The sequence below is a fragment of the Triturus cristatus genome, chromosome 2_2 (assembly GCF_964204655.1).
Source record: "Triturus cristatus chromosome 2_2, aTriCri1.1, whole genome shotgun sequence".
In the NCBI taxonomy this organism is placed as follows: domain Eukaryota; kingdom Metazoa; phylum Chordata; class Amphibia; order Caudata; family Salamandridae; genus Triturus; species Triturus cristatus.
The window spans coordinates 1,042,672,400-1,042,679,625 of record NC_140582.1 but is presented as its reverse complement, the minus strand read 5'-3'; positions in this window follow the sequence as shown (position 1 = coordinate 1,042,679,625).

Below are 7,226 nucleotides of genomic sequence, written 5' to 3'. Positions count from 1 at the left end.
GTTGTCGGTGTATCAGGAACTGCCCAGGGGGTAAGTCATATTCGCCCATAACCTGTCGGTATGGCCGGAGCTGTCCCCCTTCAAACAGTGCCTCCGCCCCGGTAATGTCTCTAGACGTCCATTCCCGAAGCATAGCAGGAGTAAAGAACCCCTTATGTCTGGGCCAGCCGACTAGTGGCAGTAATGGTGTGTATGGGGGGTGATCCGTCGCCATGCGGTGTATGCGCTGAATGCACTTCCGGGCTATATCAACCTGTAGGGGGTAGGTACGCGCAGGACGGAATCCAGGTAGAAGCAGACGATGCAGCTCCGGCAGGGGTATACGACCCGTGATTGTATGTGTTTCGAGTGTATATCTGTCTGCCGTCCAATACGAAAGCCACTGAAGCTGTGATGCTAGAAAGTAGGCCTCAAACGATGGCGCGCCAAGCCCCCCCTGCGTCGTGGGCAACTTCAGCTTTGCTAGTGCGATCCTATGCCGCCCTTTACCCCATATTAAAGAGCTGAGGAGTGTATCCAAGTCTCTAAAGAAGGAGCGGGGTGGGATGACCGGGAGGTTAGCAAAATAATATAAAAGCCGCGGAACTAGAATCATCTTAGCCAAAGCTACTCGGCCTATTGGGGCCAGCGGGAGGTTCCGCCAGAATCCAATGGAGGACCGTATCCCCGCAAGCGCCCTGCAGTGGTTACCTTCGTAGAGGTCGACTGGGGAGTGGTATAAACGAATCCCGAGGTATCGGGGGCCCTCTGCTGCCCACAATAGTTTCCGGTTCCCGATCCAGATGTCCTGAGAGGGGGCATCCGGGTGGAGAGGGTATACCATCGACTTGTCCCAGTTCACTTGCAGGCCTGAGGCCTCCGAGAACTCTGTCAGAGCGGTCTCGAGTGTAGTGAGATCCGCCGTCACATCTCGCAGATATATGAGGAGGTCGTCCGCGTACAGGGATAGGCAGTGGATAACGTCCGCCAGTGGAATACCCCAAGCTTGCCCGTCCCGGCGTAGCCGGATAGCCAAGGGTTCCACCGCGAGCGCGAATAATAAGGGTGAGAGGGGACACCCTTGTCGTGTCCCTCTGTGTATAGTGAATTCCGGGGAGATGTAGCGACCGAGACGGACCCGAGAGGTGAGATCGGTGTAGAGGAGACGAGTGTAGGCTAAGAGCGTGGGACCTAGTCCCGCCCGTCCGAGGGTGGCGAATAGGAACTGCCATGTGAGGGTGTCAAACGCCTTTTCAAGATCCAGAATTAGGCACGCCGTCCGCGGGTAGTGATCGCCCAGTTGGTCCTGGATGTGAAAAAGGCGCCGAATACTGTGAGAGGTGTTCCTTCCCGGGACAAAACCACATTGATCAGGGTGGACCAGCGGACGAATGACTTGCGAGTACCTGTCTGCTAAAATTTTCCCCCAAATTTTGCAGTCCGCCGTAAGTAGCGTTATGGGGCGATAGGAGGCTAGGAGTTGGGGGTCTCGGTCGGGTTTCGGGAATTTCACGATCACCGACGCTCTCATGGAACGGGGCAGTTGACCAAGCTTGAGTGCCGAGTCCAGTACTGCTGATAAGCGGGGAGTCAGCGAAGGGGCAAAGGTGGAGTAGTATTCCAGTGGGAACCCGTCTAGACCGGGGGCCTTACCACGGGCCAGAGCACGAATCGCACTTGTAATCTCAGTGGCTTGGATCGTGGCATCCAGCCCCTTCCGGTCTGTAGCCGAAATCTGGGGGAGGGATAGGGGGTCGAGGAAGTGATCGATGGCCCCTGGAGCGAGAGATGAGGGGGCAGTGTAGACCGCCGAATAATGGTGATAAAAGGCCTGGAGGATCTCATCCTGGGATTGTACCAAGGTGCCCCGAGAGTTTATGATCGCAGTGATGGGCCGGACCTCAGCATCCTGCCTGGCGAGCCATGCAAATAGCGTGCCCGCTTTATCACGGTCTCTGTGCATACGGGACGCATAAGACCGAAAGTTGTGGCGTCAAAAATCCACACACGCCACCTGATATGCCGATTTGGCTTGGGCGACTTGGGCCGCTGTTACCACCGACTGATCAGCCGCTTTCGTGGCCGTGGCCAATTGTTGTTCCGCCTTCTCTAAGGCTTGCTCCAAGGTACGTCTTATCCCCACTCTCTGCCGGATACACTCCCCGCGAGCTACCACCTTGAAGCCATCCCACTCGACCAGGGGCGATGACGCAGTCCCTGTGTTATGCGTAAAGTATTCTGTAATGCTACTTTGGTGTGCGTGCTTGAAAACCTGGTCTGTGAGGTATTCCCGTGCCAATCGCCATGTGGGGACCGGGGGTCGCGGAGTTCTCCATTGAAGACTAAGCAGATGCGCATCGTGATCCGAGACGACTCTACCCAAGTAGTCCGAGTGGCATATTTGCGGGAGTAGCGTTGCTGTACAAAGGAAACGGTCGAGTTGAACTCGCAGGTCATGCGGGATGGAATGAAAAGAATAAATACGGGCCTGAGGATGGTGTAATCTCCATGCGTCTGTGAGCGACCAATGTGCGACCCAGGCTTTAAAGCGCTCGATGTGTCTGAAGGCGGAGGAGTGCGGAGGCGGGGGATGCGACCGATCTAGTAGTGGATCTAGGATACAATTATAATCTCCGCCCAATATCCAGGGCACATGCGTGAATTGGGCTAGAGCGTTCGTAAGTCGGTCCCAGAATTTATCCTGATCGACGTTCGGGGCTAAATACTCCCCAAGAGGACCGCCCTCCCGTCCAAGAGCCCCTCCAGTAGAACGAATCTGCCGTCTTCGTCCACCACCCGACTAAGCTCCCGGAAAGGGGTACCCGGGCGGATCCATATCAGTGCCCCTCGGGCAAACGAGGAGTATGTCGTGGCGCAGAGGAGTCCGCGCCACTTTGCTCGCAGCTTGCCTGCTTCAGCTGAGTTAAGGTGGGTTTCCTGCAGGCAAAGAATGGACGCTTTCTGTCGCTTCGCATAAGCATATACCGCATAGCGCTTACGCGGGGTGTGTAGGCCACGGGTATTGAGCGTGAGTATGTGGATGTTTGTGTTATTCGTCACCTGTGTCATGAGGAGTCTGGTCTGTGGAAGGGTCGGGTCAGGTGTTCGATGAGCAGGGTTTCAAGTGAACACCTAGGGATGCGCCGCGCCCGAGAGGAGTGATTAGACTGGGGGACTGTCCAAGCGGTCAGTCGGTGACATAAGGCCCCATGGCTGGGTGGGACATGTTCGAACCGGGGTGGTAACAACGCACGGGGATGCGGGAAACTGTCCCAATACATAGGACTCATCGTTTAGGAAACGGTGTGTCCAAACTTCCTCCCGTAACACCAGGGGGGAGAACTGCTCTATGTGATAGGGGGTGACGGTGTGCAAGTGCGAGGTCACACGGTGAGTGGGCATGTAGAAAAAGGTAATGCGCGTCGCATGCAAGGTGTCGGCTCCTGCGTATGAGATAATGTGTATAAGGTGAACTTCACATGAAAGGATATAGTGCGACAGTTTGTAAGTCCAAGTCACTTCAGGGTGAGGCACGAGAGATCAGACCATCCAGCAGCCCATCCGCGGTTTGCGGGGTGGCATGGGGAAGTGCCGCCAGGTCAGGTCCCGAGATGGTGTCATCGCTGTCGTTATCGCCGTCTGATGAGAACAGGTGTGGGGGTCGGTCCACAGACTCCGAAGGTCGCGGAGAACATAGGTCGATGGCTGCCTGCAGAGCCTCACGTCGTTCCCGCATTATTTGTTCAAGGTTGGGCGAATCATGAGAACCCCCTGTCAATCTGGGTTCGAGATTACGGGTCTTCTTGGGGCGTTTCCGAGTACGAACAGTTTTGAACGGTGCGCCCCTTTGAGAGTGAGGGTTGTAGGTTCGCGGACAGTGCTGGTCCGCCCAGTCGTGCGCGGCTTCCGCAGACGTGAAGAAGAGGGACGCCCCGTTGTGGAGGATCTTTAGGCGGGCTGGGAATAGCAGAGCATATTGAATCTGATTGTCTCGCAGTCTCCGCTTTACATCCAGGAAGGAGGATCTTTGCTGTTGTACTGCTCGGGCATAATCTGGGAAGATCATAATTTGGTTGTTGTCCACCCGTAGTGGTGCTGCTGCCCTCGCCGCCCGGAGCACTGCGTCCCGATCGGCAGTGTGTGTGGGTTAGGGTACCATTTACCAGGGGCTGACATGTGGCCAGGGTTTGCCAATTTGGGTTTTAGGTTTTTAGGGAAGGAACATAGGCCCTGGGCACCTGATTGGCAGGAGTCCAGGGCACACTCAGTCAAACTACATTCAGCAATTCAGCAAAAAGTGGGGGCATACCATGCAACAAAGATGGCACTTTCTCACAGAACCCCCCCCCCCCCCAAACGAAAGGTGATGAGACTAACCTTGCCCTATGGAGTTTTCATTGTCTAAGTGGAAGAACCTGGAAAGTCCATCTGCATTGGCATGGGCAGTTCCTGGTCTGTGTTCCACTTCAAGGTCCATTCCCTGTAGGGAGATGGACCGCCTTAGTAGTTTTGGATTTTCCCCTTTCGTCTGCATTAGCCATCTAAGAGGTCTGTGGTCAGTTTGAACCAGGAAGTGAGTACCAAACAAGTATGGCGTCAACTTCTTCAGGGACCAAACCACAGCAAAGGCCTCCCTCTCAATGGCACTCCAACGCTGCTCTCTGGGGTGTAGCCTCCTGCTTATAAAAGCAACAGTTTGGTCTTGGCCTTCATCATTGGTCTGGGATAGGACCGCTCCTATCCCTAGCTCAGAGGCATCAGTCTGCACAATGAACTGCTTGGCATAATCTGGAGCTTTTAGAATTGGTGCTGAGCACATTGCTTCTTTCAGGGTGTCAAAAGCCTTTTGGCAACTAACTGTCCAGTTAACCTTCTTGGGCATCTTCTTGGAGGTGAGTTCTGTGAGGGGGATCACAATGGACCCATATCCCTTCACAAATCTACTGTAGTACCCAGTCAAGCCAAGGAATGCCCTGACTTGGGTCTGGGTTGTTGGAGCTACTCAGTCCAGGATGGCCTGGATCTTGGGTTGTAAGGGTTGTACATGGCCTCCACATACATGGTGGCCCAAGTACACCACAGTGCCCTGCCCTATCTGGCATTTGGATGTCTTGATAGTGAGACCTGCATTTTGCAGAGCCTCTAAAACCTTCCCAGGGTGGATCAGGTGATCCTGCCAGGTGGAGCTAAAGACAGCAATATCATCAAGATAAGCTGCACTAAAGGACTCCAGCCCAGCCAGGACATGGTTCGCCAACCTCTGGAAGGTGGCAGGGGCATTCTTTAACCCAAGGGGCATCACAGTAAACTGATAATGCCCATCAGGGGTGGAGAATGCTGTCTTTTCTTTTGCTCCTGGGGCTATGCCAATCTACCAGTACCCTGCAGTTTAGTCAAAGGTACTGAGGAATTGGGCTGCCCCTAATTTATCTACCAGCTCATCTGCTCTTGGAATAGGGTGAGCATCTGTCTTGGTGACAGAGTTGAGCCCTCTATAGTCTACACAGAACCTCAACTCTCTCTTTTCACCTTGTTGATGAGGTCAGGGAGAGGTTCACTCTCTGCTTCCTGTTCCTCATCAGTCACCATCAGCATGTCAGCCCTGTCATTGTAGAGCTTAAGGCGGTTCACATGGATAACCCTTTTGGGTGTCCTGCTAGTGCCCAGGTCAACTAAATAGGTGACCTCACTCTTTCTTTCTAGGATAGGGTAAGGGCTACTCCATTTATCTTGGAGGGCCCTTGGTGCCACTGGCTCCAAAACCCACACCTGTTGCCCAGGTTGAAATTCAACCAGTGCAGCTTTTTGGTCATACCAGTGCTTCAGGAGCTCCTGGCTGGCCTCAAGGTTCTTGGATGCTTTTTCCATGTACTCAGCCATTCTGGACCTTAGGCCAAGCACATAGTCCACTATGTCTTGTTTGGGCTCTTGAAGAGGCCTCTCCCATCCCTCTTTCACAAGACAAAGTGGTCCCTTCACAGGATGACCGAACAGAAGTTCAAAGGGTGAGAAACCTACTCCCTTCTGTGGTACTTCCCTGTAAGCGAAAAGCAGGCATGGTGACAGGACATCCCATCTCCGTTTGAGTTTTTCAGGGAGACCCATGATCATACCTTTCAATGTCTTGTTGAATCTCTCAACAAGGCCATTGGTTTGTGGATGGTAGGGTGCAGTAAACTTGTACTGCACTCCACACTCCTTCCACATGTGTGTCAGGTAAGCAGACATGAAGTTGAAACCTCTGTCTGAAACCACCTCCTTAGGAAACCCTACCCCGGTGAAGACACCCAGGAGGGCCTTGGCTACTGCAGGAGCTGTAGTAGTCCTAAGTGGAATTGCTTCAGTGTACCTAGTAGCATGATCCACTGCTACTAGAATAAATTGGTTCCCTGAGGCTGTGGGTGGTTCAAGTGGACCCACAATGTCCATTCCTACCCTTTCAAAGGGTACCCCCCACCACTGGTTGTGGGATGAGGGGGGCCTTTGGGTGGCCACCTGTCTTGCCACTGGCTTGACAGGTAACACAGGAGCTGACAAACTCCTTCACCTTTTGGTGCATCTGGGCCAGTAAATGTGACTCACTAGCCTTTCCTAAGTTTTGGATTGCCCCAGATGTCCAGCTAGGGGGATGTCATGAGCCAAAGTTAGGAGGAACTCTGTGTACTTCTGTGGCACTACCACCCTCCTGATGGCTCCAGGAGTGGGGTTTCTTGCCTCAGCATACAGTAATCCCTCTTCCCAATAAGCTCTGTGGGTACCACTGACATCTCCCTTTGCTTGGGCTCAGTTCCCTTAGGGGTATCCAAATCCTCTCCCTGTGGAGAGGGGTCCTGAATGTTTTGCTGTACAGAAGCTGGTTCCCCAGTCTGCTTACCTTTTCTCTTGGGTGGCTGGGCCATTATTTCAGGCTACAGACCTACTTTTTCACCCTTCCTCTTGCTCTGTGCTCTGGTTTGCACACACACCAATTCAGGGATGCCCAGCATGGCTGCATGGGCCTTTAGCTCAACCTCAGCCCAGGCTGAGGTTTCCAGATCATTTCCAAGCAGAAAGGCAGCTGGCAACTTTGGAGACCACTACCTGTTTCAGGACAGTAACCCCCCCCCCCGCCTAATATCACCATGGCCATGGGATGACTAGTGGTGACACTGTCAGCATTGGTGACTGGGTAAGACTTCCCAATCAAATATTGCTCAGGGGAAACCAGTGTGTCTCTCACCATAGTGACACTAGCACTTGTATCCCAC